A 14,469-nucleotide genomic window follows, 5' to 3' on the forward strand; every position below is an offset into this window, starting at 1 on the left:
CTGCACCACTTGAGAAGTCCTTCAAGTTGCAATTCTTTTTTTTGTTTGTTTGGTTTTATTCTGGGGATTTTTTTTTTATTCAAACAGAAAGTCACAAAAATTATAATCATCCTCATCAGTTCACTCAGTCCCATGTAATTAATTTTTTTTTCATCTTGATCTTTTGTTAGCACTTTTATGAATTCATCAGTTTTCCATTAGAGTTCTGAAAATGGTTACTCATTCAGTTCAGCAGTATAGTCAGTTACCAGAAATCTGTACTTGTCAGAGTCTTTTCCATGCAAATTGCAATTCTTAAGACCCCAAATAGCTCTTTTTTTTAAAAGATTTTTTTTGATGTGGACCATTTTTAAAGTCTTTATTGAATTTGTTACAATATTGTTTATGTTTTAGTTTTTTTGGCCACAGGCATGTGGGATCTTAGCTCTCTGACCAGGGATCAAACCCACACCCCTTGCATTGGTAGGCAAAGTCTTAACCACTGGACTGCCAGGGAAGTCACTAAACTCTTCTTATTTGAAGCCTCCTATATTATTTATTTTTGTTGACAGGACCCAGTCATAAACCTTCTGAGTAAAGCTGGAGGCTCAGAGATCTATATTTGAAGTGTAAGTGTGAATAAAAAAATAAATCTCATTATGCAGAAGAGATCAGCAAAGAGAGTTGCCTGTTTGAAACTTGGTGGAGATGAAAAATAGCATTCAAAGATTCATAACACAAGCTAGCCAATATGAGTTTTGCAATTTGAATTCATGCTACCTGTGTGTGACTCAAAAAACCTCCAGTGTGGAATTTAATTTAAAATGGTCCTAGTTTGGTAGCTCCCCCAGGTAGAAGTAACTCATCTTCGAGGGAATTCAGCTCTAATCTAGATATCAAAATATTCACAGATAGGGACTTCCCTGGTGGCGCAGTGGATAAAACTCCGTGCTCCCAATGCAGGGGGCCTGGGTTTGATACCTGGTCAGGGAACTAGATCTCATATGCATGCTGCAACTAAGAGTTCACATGTCACAACTAAGGAGGCGGCTAGTCACAACTAAGGAGCCCACCTGCTGCAACTAAGAGCCAGTGCAACCAAATAAATAAATATTTTTTAAAATTCACAGATAATATTCTGAAGACTAGAACAGTTCAAAAGAAATCAGACACCATTAATGAGAAATAATAGAAGCAATGAACAGCAGGCATTCACCTATAAAATTCCAGCTTTGGGGATTTTAAGGCAGAATGTAAAATAACTTTACTTAATGTGTTTTTAAAAAATGAGGGAAGCTTGAATATATGAGGAGGAAACAAATCGATTTGCATAATAACCTCTAGAAATAATTGATATGAAAATCTCAAAATTGGTTTAAACCACAATCACATGCAAGTAAAAAGAGAATTAACATTCTTGAGGATAGATTTGAAGTAATTATCCAGAATAACTTCAGAGACAAGGATATGGAAAATATGAAAGAAATGAAGAGATTTGGAGGAGAGAATAAGAAAGTCTGATCTACATTTAGAAGGAGTTTCTGAAGAAGATAATAAATAGGGAAAGGGCATTATCCAAAGAGATAATGCAGAAAAAATTAATTATTAAAAAGTATTTTCAGGTCCAGGAAGCCCAACAAAGCCAAACAAATCCCAAGCAAAATAATCTACATCTAGATACATCATAATGAGATGCACAACCCCAGGGAAAAAGAAAAGGTAGTAAAAAGTAACAAGAAAAAAATCAGATCACCTACAAAGAAAAGGTAAATTAGATGGTTGGCTGGCTCTCAATTGCATCAGTGAAGACAGGAAAACATATTCAAAGTGGTGAGAGAAAATATTAGTCAATTTAAACTTCCATACCCATCAAAACTATCTTCAAAACAAAGAGAGTAAAATGTTATTTTCAGACAAGCAATAATAGAGAGATTTTACCATCAAAGCCACCCTCTAAAGGAAGTTCTAAAGATATAACTCAAGTAGAAAGAAAATAAATTCTTTTTTTTTTTTTTGCAGTACGCGGGCCTCTCACTGTTGTGGCCTCTCCCGCTGCGGAGCACAGGCTCCGGACGCGCCGGTTCAGCGGCCATGGCCCACGGGCCCAGCCGCTCCGCGGCATGTGGAATCCTCCCAGACCAGGGCACGAACCTGCATCCCTTGCATCGGCAGGCGGACTCTCAACCACTGTGCCACCAGGGAAGCCCAAGAAAATAAATTCTTGATGGAAGATCTGGCCACATAATTTTGGTGTCTCAGTGAAGGATTCTGAAAATGCAGAGCTCCTTGTTAAAAAATTAAGGATTTCAAGATGGTAACAGCAGAACATGAAATCAAGCATGGGGCCCTTCTGAGCAGTGGGCCCTATGTGACTGCACATGTCACAGACCCATAAATATGATGCTAATCAATGAGTCTGTGAAACAATAATAAATTTATCTACTTGTGAGGGAGAAAAAGCAAGCTAGAATTAAATTACTAGACAATATCATAAAAATTGGAGGAGTTATTAGAGTACTCTAATTTTTTTGTATTGTTTGGGAAGAGGATAAAAACTGATTAATTTTAAACTTTGTTAACTTTGCATGTTAGAATAGCTAGGACAACCATAAAAGAATAAGTGTAGAGTATATAACTTCCAAATAAGTAGAGGAGAAAAAACATAGCCAATCCAAAAGAAGGCAAGAAAGAGGAAAAAAAAGTGTCTCATGACACTTTGAGACAAGTTGAAACCACATAATAATTTGGTCTGAATAAATCCAAATATTCTGGTAATCACTCTATATGTAAATAGACTAAACTCCAATGAAATGACAAAGATTGTCAGATTGAAAGACAAAACAAAATCCAGCTATATGTTATTTCAAGAGATGTATAAACGTCATTATTATGCAGACATATTGAAAAGCAAAAAATGGAAAAAAAATGCCAGGCCAATACTAACCAAAAGGAAGCTGGAGAGACTATATTAGTATCAGGAAAAACTGACTTTAATATAAAAAGTTATTACTATAGATAAAGAGTACCATGTCATAATGATAAAATATTTAACTCACTAGAGATATATAACAATTTAAAATTACTACGTACCTGGTAACAAAAATTAAAAACATCCAAAGTAAAGATTGGCAAATCTACAAGGAGAAACTGATAAAGCTCCCATTATAGAGGGATTGTTTAATGCACTGGTTCAAATTTTAGTATACATACATCAGAAACCATGGAAGCCTTGTTAGAACACAGATTGCTGGGCCCACCTCTAGAGTTCCTGATTCAGTAGGCTGAGGGTAAAGTTTGAGAATTTCCACTTCTAAAAAGTTATCAAGTGCTGCTGATGTTTCTGGTTTAGGAACCACATTTTGAAAGTCACTGGTTTAACAAATGTTTCAATAATTGATAGATCAAACAGACAAAAAATCAGTAGGAGATGCAATATTTGAAGAGCACCATTAATGTTTGGTCTAATAGACATTAGAATATTAGAGAATACACATTATTTTAAACACACGTGAAACATTTATGAAAACTGACTATGTAGTAGGTCTTAAAGCTAGTCTTGGCAAATTTCAAAGTTTTGGTAACCTATAGGCTACATAATCATTAATTAAGCAATTAAATTAAGACTCAATTACAGAAAAATAACTTTAAAATAGCTTATTATGCTTGGAAATCAAGGAATGTTTTAACTCATAGAAGAAATAGAAGAAATCATAATGGAAGCTGGAAAACACTTAGAATTGAATGATAGCAAAAATATCATCAACTTGTGAGATTCAGCTCAAAATTAATGGGCTTAGCATACAACTTAAGGAGTCAGGGATATAGAAGAATAAAACCAAAAAATGTAGAAGGAAAAAACAATATAGATTGGAACAAAAGTTAATGAAATAGAAAATAAATATAAAACAGGGAGGCTTTAAAAATGTTTCCCTGAGGAAGGAACCCCTGAGCTGAGTTTTGAAGTGTAAGAAGGCACTAGCTAGCCTAAGCAGATATCGAGGGTTATTCTAGACAAAGGGAAAGCATGTGCAAAGGCATAGCCATGCAAAACGGCATGGCATGTTTCATGAACTTCAAGTAACGTGGTATGGCTAAAGGAATGGGTGCTGAGAATCAGTGCAGGAGAGTGAAGAAAGAAAAAGGTTGTGAGAGGGGAATTGAGATTAATACATTAAAATTTGTAGAAGATATGTATGAAGAGATTTAAAAAACTTTCTGGAGGGGGTTACCTGAATGCTCTATGGTTTAACCTCTTTGTTGAGCTCTAACATGATTATCAAGGCACTTATGGGGCTGTTCCTACTAGAAGGGCAAGACTCGCTTTGTGGGCAGGGGAACACTAAGCTAAATAAACAAGACAATTTTAGCTAATTTCTGAATTAGTTTGCTTGGTTTGCCATAACAAGGTACCACACTAGGTGGCTTAAATAACAGAAATTTATTTTTTCACAGTTCTGGAGGCTGGAAGTACAAATTCAAGGTGTCAGCAGAGCTGGTTTCTTCTGAGGCCTTCTCCTTGGCTTGTGGATGGCCATCTTCTCCCTGTATCCTCACATTGTCTTCCTTCTTAAAAGGTCCAGTCATATTGGGTTAAGGCCTACCCTAATTACTTTGTTTTATTATCTTTGAAAGATCTTATCTCCAAATATAGTCACATTCTGAGGTCCTAGGCATTAGGACTTCCACCATATGTCATGTCCTCACATGCAAAATATATTTGCCCTATCCCAACAGCTTCAAAAGTCTTAACCCATTCCAGCATCAACTCTAAGTCCAAAAATCTCATCTAGATATTATCTTAATAATGTATGGGTGAGATTTGGGGTATGACTCATCCTGAGGCAAAATTCCTCTCTAGTTGTGAACTGTAAAACTGAACAAGTGTAGAGAGGGTGGGAGGGAGACGCAAGAGGGAGGAGATATGGGGATGTATGTATATGTATAGCTGATTCACTTTGTTTTACAGCAGAAGCTAACACACCATTGCAAAGCAATTATACTCCAATAAAGATGTTAAAAAAAAAAACCAAACTGAACAAGTGGTGGGCAGGCATAGGACAGACATTCTCCATTCCAAAAGGAATAAACTGGAGAGAAAAAAGGCATCACAAGTAAGTCCCAGCAAATCAAAAACTAGCAGGGGAAAATTTCATTATACTTTAAGGCTTGAGAATAATCCTCTTTGGCTTGATGCTTTGTTCTTTAGGCCAACCAGGGTGGCCCTGCCTTCCTGGTTTACCAGGGTGATGGTCCTGCCTTCTTGGTCCTGTTTGACTTTAACATATAAATTTGGAGGGAACACGATTCAGCCCATAAAAAATTTCTATGGTAAAAATATAATCAATCGATTTGACAGAGAGAGACTGGGAGACAATGGATTAATTTATGTCAGGGAAGTCTTGTCTGAGTATGTGACATTGGACCTGAGACTATGCTGAGATTATGCTCCAATAATCTGGAGGCAGATTTTTCCAGGCAGAGGAAATAAGACAGGCTTGGAATTTGAGAAATAGAAGAGTACCATGTGCAAGTTGAAGAGACAGGCAGGAGTATTGTAAACCAGAGTGAGGAGCCTAAACTTTATTCTAAATATAACAGGCAGCATTGGAGGCTTGTAAGCAGGAGAGTGGCCTTATTTCATAGGCATTTTGGCATTAACTGTACAGAATCAAGAATAGAATATGTAAGAAGATATGGGAGTCTACTGCAGTGGTCTAGACTAGAGATTTTAGTGGTTTGGCCTTCAGTGTGGACATAGAGAAAAGTTATTGAATTTAAGATATATTTTGGAAATGGAAAAAGACTGGCTATTGGATTGAATGGGGAGGATAAGAGAAAAGGAGGATTCTTAGCTTGAGAACTGATTGAGGTTTTCTATACCGGGATGGGAGTGAATGGGAAAAGAGTAGGAAATGGGGGAACAAAGAGTTTTGTTTGGGCCACTTTTGAGATGCCTTTAAGATTTCCTCATGGAAATGTCAAGTAAGCAGTTAGATATATGAATCTGGAGCTCTGGGGACACCTGTATTGGAGTTAAAAATTTGGGAGTTGTCAGCCTACGGATGGTATTTAAAACCATGTAACTAAACAATAAGGTATAGTTATGGTTAATTACATACTTTAAATTTCTTCAGATGATTTTTTGGTTCCCTTATTTAAAAAAAATTTTTTTTGTTCAATCCCACGTCTGTTTCCTTTTCACCGATGCTTAACTAATTATTTCAGAGGTTGGACTATCTCAGGAAAAAAGATTCAGACAATAGTAGTGGCAATAGTATATATTTAGTAGACCCTACAAACAAGATCTTTTACTTTAAAAATTTTTTTTAATATTTTGGCCTTGCTGTGTGGCCTGTGGGATCTTAGTTCCCTGACCGGGGATCGAACCTGGGCCCCCTGCATTGGAAGCATGGAATCTTAACCACTGGACCACCAGGGAAGTCCCAAGATCTTTTAAAATAAGGGTTTTCTCCCAGCTTTACAGAGATATAATTGACAAAGAAGTTTGTATGAGTAAAGCGTACAATGCGATGATTTGATATATGTATATATTCTGAAACGACTGCCACATTAAGGTTAGTTAACACATCCATCACCTCACATAGTTACCATTTTTTGTGTGTGGTGAGAACATTTAAGATCTACTCTCTTAGCAGATTTTAAGTTTACAATAAAGTATTGGTAACTGTTGTCACCTTGCTGTACATTATATCCCCAGAACTTATTCATCTTATAACTGAAAGTTTGTACTCTTTGACCAACGTCTCCCCATTTCCCCCAGCACCTGGCAACAACCATTCTACTCTGTTTCTATGAGTTAGTTCCACTTTTTTAGATTCCACATAGTGGAATTATTTTAAGACCATGCAAAGTTTGTCTTTCTCTGTCTGACTTACTTCAGTTATCATAATGCCCTTGAATTTCATTCATGTTGCTGCAAATGGCAGTATTTCTTTTTATGGCTGAATAATATTCCATTGTATTAAAATAAGGCTTTTAAAATATGGGCTTTGAGATGAACTTAAATACAGATTACACTTGGAAAGTCCCCATTTACTTTTCATAAAAATGACTTCAGGAATTAGGGGGATCAAGATGGCATAGTAGGAGGTCATGGAGCTCACCTGCCCCCCACAAACACAGCAAAAATACATCTACATATGTAACAATTCTCATGGAAAACTAACTGGAAAAACTGACAGAACTCCTATATAACAAAAGCTGCAGGAAAGATCTCCACATAATTGGATAGGATGAAAAAAAGGCATCAGGTTGGACCTGAGCCCCTGGGAGGGATCTGTAAGGAAGAGAAGGTCCACACAGGGGGACCCTCGTTCTGGGAAGTGAGCAGGTCAACCCACAATCTGAGCATCCCAGTCCTAGGGTCTTGCCTGCAAGGCCTCTTGCCTGCTGGGAAATCTGCTGAGACAGACAGAAGGGCTGGAGAAGCCTGGTTTTTATTTGTGAGGAGTGCACACATGCTGGCTTGTTAACAATCAGGGCAGAAAGAGCATTGCACTGGCAGCTGCTGCTTCGCTGCACTTATCAATTCCAAGGCACAACACTCTGGCCCTGCTCACTCCACACCACAGCCTGGCACAAGATCTGGGCAAAGATTTTGTCTAGCTATGTGGAGACATACTAGGGCACCTGAGGTGTGATCCAGGTGAACCTTGGAGCCCATTGTCAGCATGTGCACAAGGTGGGGAGGGGCTGCAGTGAACATCTTCAGTGTATGCACAGGGCAGTACCACAAGAGGGCACAGTGGCTAAGCTCTGCATCTTGGGCAGACAAGCCATGGGCAGGAGTACGCAATGGTTTGTTTTCCAGTGAGGGCACTTAGGCCCTGCCCACTCCATACCACAGCTTACACTAGATCTGGAGCAGACAAGTCCTGGGAGAAGTCTGCCACAGAGGCAGCCCAGATCTCGGGGCAGCACAGCCACCTTAATTCCTGCAGTCACAATGCCCTGACCCCCTGTGCCCTGTGTAGTCACAATGCTACTCCAAACCACAGCCTTGCACTAGATCTGGGATAAACACAAGAGAAAAAGAGATGCAACATTGGGCTGCTTCTGAGTGGAACCACAGATGCTACACAGGTGGCACATAGGTCCTCTGTGATCATATGGGCTTCACTTCCTTCAGCAATCACATCCTTTGTGGCAGATCTTGCACTCAAGGGCAATGGAGCCTGATAGAACCTGAGCCTCAGGGCTTCTACTCCAAAAACTGGGGAGCAGAACTTGCCCCTGACAGGGCTGTGATAGCAACAGAGCACAGAGGAAGCCCTGCCTCATTCCTGCACAAGGTTTAAATCCCCTAACACCAATCACACCCATTCTGCACGGCATCCATAACAAAACCAGCCCTCACACAAAAAATACTGGACACACACAGTCTACATAGGGATGGCCCCACATAAAAACACCCCTTCAAGACCAGAGTAGATAACTGGTTCTCTTAAATTCAGAGACAGAAAAAGTTAAGTAAAATGAAAAGGCAGAGGAACTACTCCCAATTAAAAGAATAAGAGAAATCTCCTGAAAAAACAATGAATGAAACAGACCTCACCAGTCTACTAGACCCTGAGTTCAAAAATGAGGTAATAAAAATTCTAAATGAATTTAAAAGATTTTCAATGGAAATGCAGATCACTTTAACAAGGAATTAGAAACCAAAAAAATGAACCAATCAAAAACAGACAATTCAATTGTCATGATAAAAACCAATAGAGAAGCAATAAGTAGCAGACTAAATGACACTGGAGAACTAACAAGTGATCTGGAAGACAGAATAATGGAAATCACCCAATCCAAACAGTACACAGAAAGACAAATTAAAAAAAAAAAAAAAAAGAAGAAAGTAACACACAAGATCTATGGGATAATATAAAGCATTCCAACCTATGCATAATAGGGGTTTCAGAAGGAAAAGAGAGAGAGAAGGGGATTGAAAATGTATTTGAAGAAATTATAGCTGAAAACTTCCCAAACTTAAAGAAGAAGGAAACAGATATCTAGGTATAGGAAGCACAGAGGGCCCCAAAACAGATGTACCTAAACAGACTCACACTAAGACATATCATGATTAAAATGTCAAAAGTTAAAGATAGAGAGGATTATAAAGGCAGCAAGAGAAAAACAAAGAGTCAGTTAAAAGGGAACCCCCATAAGGCTATCAGCTGATTCCTCTGCAGGAACTTTATAGGCCAGGAGGGAGTGGCATTATATATTTAAAGTCCTGAAAGAGAAAAACCTGCAACCTACGGCACTCTACCCAGCAAGATTATCATTTAGAATAGAAGGAGAAAGAAATAATTTCTCAGAGAAGCAAAAACTAAAAGAATTCAGCAATACTTAACCTACCCCAAAAGAAATATTGAAGGGTCTTCTCTAAATAGAAAAGAAGCAAGAGTCTACAGGAAAGGGGAAATCACAATAGGAAAGGCAAACATATAAAAGGTTGAAAATCACTTAAATAAGCCAGAACATAGATTAAAAAACAACTTTAAAAATTGTAAAATGACTTTTAACTACAATTAATAGTAAAAACATAAGCATGAAGGTTTAAAATAGGACATCAAAGTCACAAAATGTGGGAGAAAGGAGGATAAAAATGTAGATCATTTAGACTGTGTTTTAACTTGAATGACTATCAGTTTAAAGAAAATAGTTATGGGTCAACATACTTGAACTCCATGGTAAGCACAAATAGAAAACATACAAAACATTCACAAAAAACAAAAAGGAAAGAACTCAAGCATACTACAAAAGAAAATCATCAAACCACAAAAGGAAAAACAACAAGGAGAACAACAAAAGAGAACTACAAAGACAACTGGAAAACAAGGATTAAAATGGCAATAAGTACATACCTATCAATAATTACTTTAAATGTCAATGGACTAAATGCTCCAATCAAAAGACACAGAGTGGCAGATTAGATAATAAAACAAGAAACTATGATATGCTGACTACAAGAGACTCACTTCAGGGTGAAAGACACAAACTAAAAGTAAGGGGATGGAAAAAGATATTTCATGCAAATGGAAATAGCAAGAGAGTGAGGGTAGCAATAAACATATCAGACAAAATAGACTTTAAAACCAAGGCCATAAAAAAGACAAAGAAGAGCATTATCTAACGATAAAGGGATCAATACAAGAAGAGGATATTATACTCATTAACATATATGCACCCAATATAGGAGCACCTAACTATACAAAGCAAATACTAACAGACATACAGGAAGAAATTGACCATAATACAATAATAGTAGGAGACATTAACACCTTACTGACATCAATGGAGAGATCATAAGGCAACAGAGATCCTAAATGGCACAATTGACCAGTTGGACTTAATTTATATCTACAAGATCCTACATCCAAAAAAAAAAACAAAAACAAAAACAAAACCAAAATACAGATTCTTTTCAAGTATGCATGGAACCTTCTCTAGGATAGAGCACTTACTAGGTCACAAAACAAATCTCAACAAATTTAAAAGGATAGAAATTATTTCAAGCATTTTCTCTGAACATAACTGTATGAAACTAGAAATTAACCACAGAAAGAAAACTGGGAATAGAATAAACACATGGATAGTGAACAACATGCTACTACAAATGGGTCAATGATGAAATCAAAGAAGAAATCAGAAAATACCTTGAGACAAATGAAAATGGAAACACAACCTTATAAAATTTATGGGAGGCAGCAAAAGCAATTCTAAGAGGGAAGTTCATAGTGATACAGGCCTTCCTGAAGAAACAAGAAAAATCTCAAATAAACAACCTAACGTACCACCTAAAAGAATTAGAAAAAGAACAAACAAAACCCAAAAGCCCATAGTCATCAGAAAGAAGGAAATAATAAAGATCAGAGAGAAAATAAATAAAATAGAAATTGAAAAACAATAGAAAATATCAGTAAAAACAAGAACTGGTTATTTGAAAAGGTAAATGAAATCAACAAACCTCTAGCTAAGCTCACCAAGAAGAAAAGAGAGGTGACGCCCCCCAAAAACAAAAACAAAATAATAAATGAAAGAGGAGAAATAATAACTGATGCCACAGAAATACAAAAAATAATGAGAGAATACTATGAACAGTTATATGCCAACAAATAGGACTACCTACAAGAAATAGACAAATTTCTAGAAACTTACGGCCTGCCAAAATTGAGTCAAGAAGAAACAGATAGTTTGAACAGACTGATCACTAGCAGTGAAATAGAGTCTGTAATAAAAAACTCCCTGCAAACAAAAGCCCAGGATGGGACAGCTTCACTGGGGAATTGTACCAAACGTAAAATGAAAAACTTATACCTATCCTTCTTCAACAATTCCAAAAAATTGAAGAGGAGGGAACGCTCCCAAATTCATTCTGTGAAACCACTATCACCTTGATACCAAAACCACACAAAGACACTACAAAAAAATATGTTACAGGTCAATATCCTTGATGAATACAGAATCCTTAACAAAATAGTAGCAAATCAAATCCAACAATACTTAAAAAGATCATACACCATGATCAATCTGGATTCACTCCAGGGATGCAAGAATAACCATTGCATAAGCAAATCAATCAATGTGATACACCACATTAGCAAAAGGAAAGACATAAACCACAAGATCATCTCAATAGATGAAAAAAGAAAAAGCATTGGACAAAATTCAACATCCATTCATGATAAAAACTCTCACCAAAATGGGCATAGAGGGAACGTATCTCAACATAATAAAAGCCATTTATGGCAAATGCACAGCCAACATAATCCTCAATGGTGAAAAGCTGAAAGCCTTCCTGCTAAATTCAGGAACAAGACAAGGATGCCCAACTAACTACCTCTATTCAACATAGTATTAGAAGTCCTAGCCACAGCAGCCAGACAAGAAAAACAAATAAATAGTATACAGATTGGAAGGAAAGAGGTATAAATGTCACTATTTGAAGATGACATGATACTTCATATAGAAAACCCTAAAGTCTCCACACAAAAACTGTTAGAACTAATAAATAAATTCAGCAAGATAGTGGGATACTAGATTAATTTACAGAACTCTGCTGCAATTCTTTACAACTAATAACAAAATATCAGAAAGAGAAAGTAAAAAAAAAAACAATCCTTTTTAGAATTGTGTCCAAAAACAAAAACAAAACAAAACAAAACCAAGGAATAAACTTAACCAAGGAGATGAAAGACCTATACACTGAAAACTATAAAACATTGATCATGGAAATTGAAGATGATTCAGAGGAATGGAAAGATATCCCATGCTCTTGGATTGGAAGAATTTACATTGTTAAAATGGCTATACTACTCAAAGCAATCTGCATATTTAATGCAATCCCTATCAAAATACCCAGGACAATTTTCACAGAACTGGAACAAATAATCCTAAAATTTATATGGAATCACAAAAGGGCCAGAATTGCCAAAGCAATCCTGAGGAAAAACAACAAAGTTGGAGGCATAACAGGTCCAGACTTCAGACTATATTACAAAGCTCCAGTAATCAAAACAGCATGATATTGGGACTTCTCTGGTGGCACAGTAGTTAAGAATCCACCTGCTAATGCAGGGGACATGGGTTCAAGCCCTGGTCCAGGAAGGTTCCACATGCCATAGAGCAACTGAGCCCGTATGCCACAACTACTGGAGCCAGTGTGCCTAGAGCTGTGCTCTGCAACAAGAGAAGCCACTACAATGAGAAGTCTGCACACCTTAATGAAGAGTAGCCCCCGCTCACATCAACTAGAGAAAGCCCACGCGCAGCAATGAAGACCCAACACAGCCAAAAAAATAAATACATAAATAAATAAATTAATTTTTTTAAAAAACAGCATGGTATTGGCACAAAAATAGGCATATAGATCAATAGAACAGAATATAGAGCCCAGAAATAAACCCATGCATCTGTGGTCAATTAATCTATGCCAAAGGAGGCAAGAATATACAATGGAGAAAAGATAGCCTCTCCAACAAGTGGTGTTGGGAAAGCTGGACAGCTACATGTAAATCAATGAAATTAGAACTCTCCCTCACACCATATACAAAAATAAACTCAAAATGGTTTAAAGACTTAAATATAAGACATGACACCATAAAACTTCTGGAAGAGAACATAGGCAAAACTTTCTCTGACATAATTGTAGCAATATTTTCTTAGATCAGTCTCCTAAGGCAAAACAAATAAAAGCAAAAATAAATGGGACCTAATCAAACTTAAAAGCTTTTCATAGCAAAGGAAATCAACAAGACAAAACAACCTACAGAATGGGAGAAAATATTTGCAAATGATGCTAATGATAAGGGGTTAATATCCAAAAATATGCAAACAGCTCATACATAACTCAATATCAAAAACCCCCAAACAACCCAATTAAAAAATGAGCAGGAGACCTAAATAGAAAAATTTCCAAAGACATACAGATGGCCAACAGGCACATGAAAAGATGCTCAATGTCACTAATTATTAGAGAAATGCAAATCAAAACCACAATGAGGTATCACCTCACACTGGTTAGAATGTCTATCATCACTAAGTCTACAAATAATAAATGCTGGAGAAGATTTGGAGAAAAGGGAATCCTCCTACACTGTTGGTGGGAGTGTAAATTGGTGCAGCCACTATGGAAAACAATATGGAGTGTCCTTAAAAAACTAAAAATAGAGCTACCATATGATCCAGCAATTCCACTCCTGGGTATATATCTGGAAAAAATGAAAAGTCTAACTCAAAAAGATACATGCACCCCAATGTTCATAGCAGCACTATTTACAATAGCCAAGACATGGAAACAACCCAAGTGCCCATCAACAGTTGATTACTTTAAGAAGATGTGGTACATACACACACACACACACACACACACACACACACACACAATGGAATATTACTCAGCTGTAAAAAAGAATGAAATATTGCCATGTGCAGCAACATGGATGGATGGACTGATATACTCAGTGAAGTAAGCCAAACAGAGAAATACAAATACTATGAGATAACAGTTATATGTGGAATCTAAAAAATAATACAAATGAATCTAGGGAATTCCCTGGCGGTCCAGTGGTTAGGACTCCATGCTCCCACTGCAGGGGGCACAGGTTTGATCCCTAGCTGGGGAACTAAGATCCTGCAAGCCTCGTGGTGCAGCCAAAAAAGAAAAAAAAAAAGAATCTATATACAAAACAGAAACAGACTCATAGACATAGAAAACAAACTTATGGTTACCAAAGGGGAGAGGGAGGGAGAGAAGGACAAATGAGGAGTACAGGATTAACAGATACAAACTACTATACATAAAATAGATAAGCATCAAGGATTTATTGTAGAGCACAGGGAACGATGTTTGATATCTTGTTATAACCTGTATTGGAATATAATCTGAAAAAATATATAACCGAGTTGCTTTGCTGTACACCTGAAACTAACACAATATTGTAAATCCACTATATTTCAAATTTTTATAAATGACTT

The 14,469-nt window shown here is 36.9% G+C and overlaps 1 non-coding gene across 1 annotated transcript; it reads right to left on the minus strand.

Annotated features, from left to right (window-relative positions):
* Positions 1–6,345: 6,345 nt before the first annotated feature.
* On the minus strand, positions 6,346–6,418 carry TRNAW-CCA. Its single transcript has one exon. It is a non-coding gene; the product is annotated as a tRNA-Trp (tRNA).
* Between the last annotated feature and the right edge of the window lie 8,051 nt (positions 6,419–14,469).

This window comes from Monodon monoceros, unplaced genomic scaffold (assembly GCF_005190385.1).
Source record: "Monodon monoceros isolate NGI ecotype Baffin Bay Population unplaced genomic scaffold, NGI_Narwhal_1 Super_Scaffold_7, whole genome shotgun sequence".
Classification (NCBI taxonomy): domain Eukaryota; kingdom Metazoa; phylum Chordata; class Mammalia; order Artiodactyla; family Monodontidae; genus Monodon; species Monodon monoceros.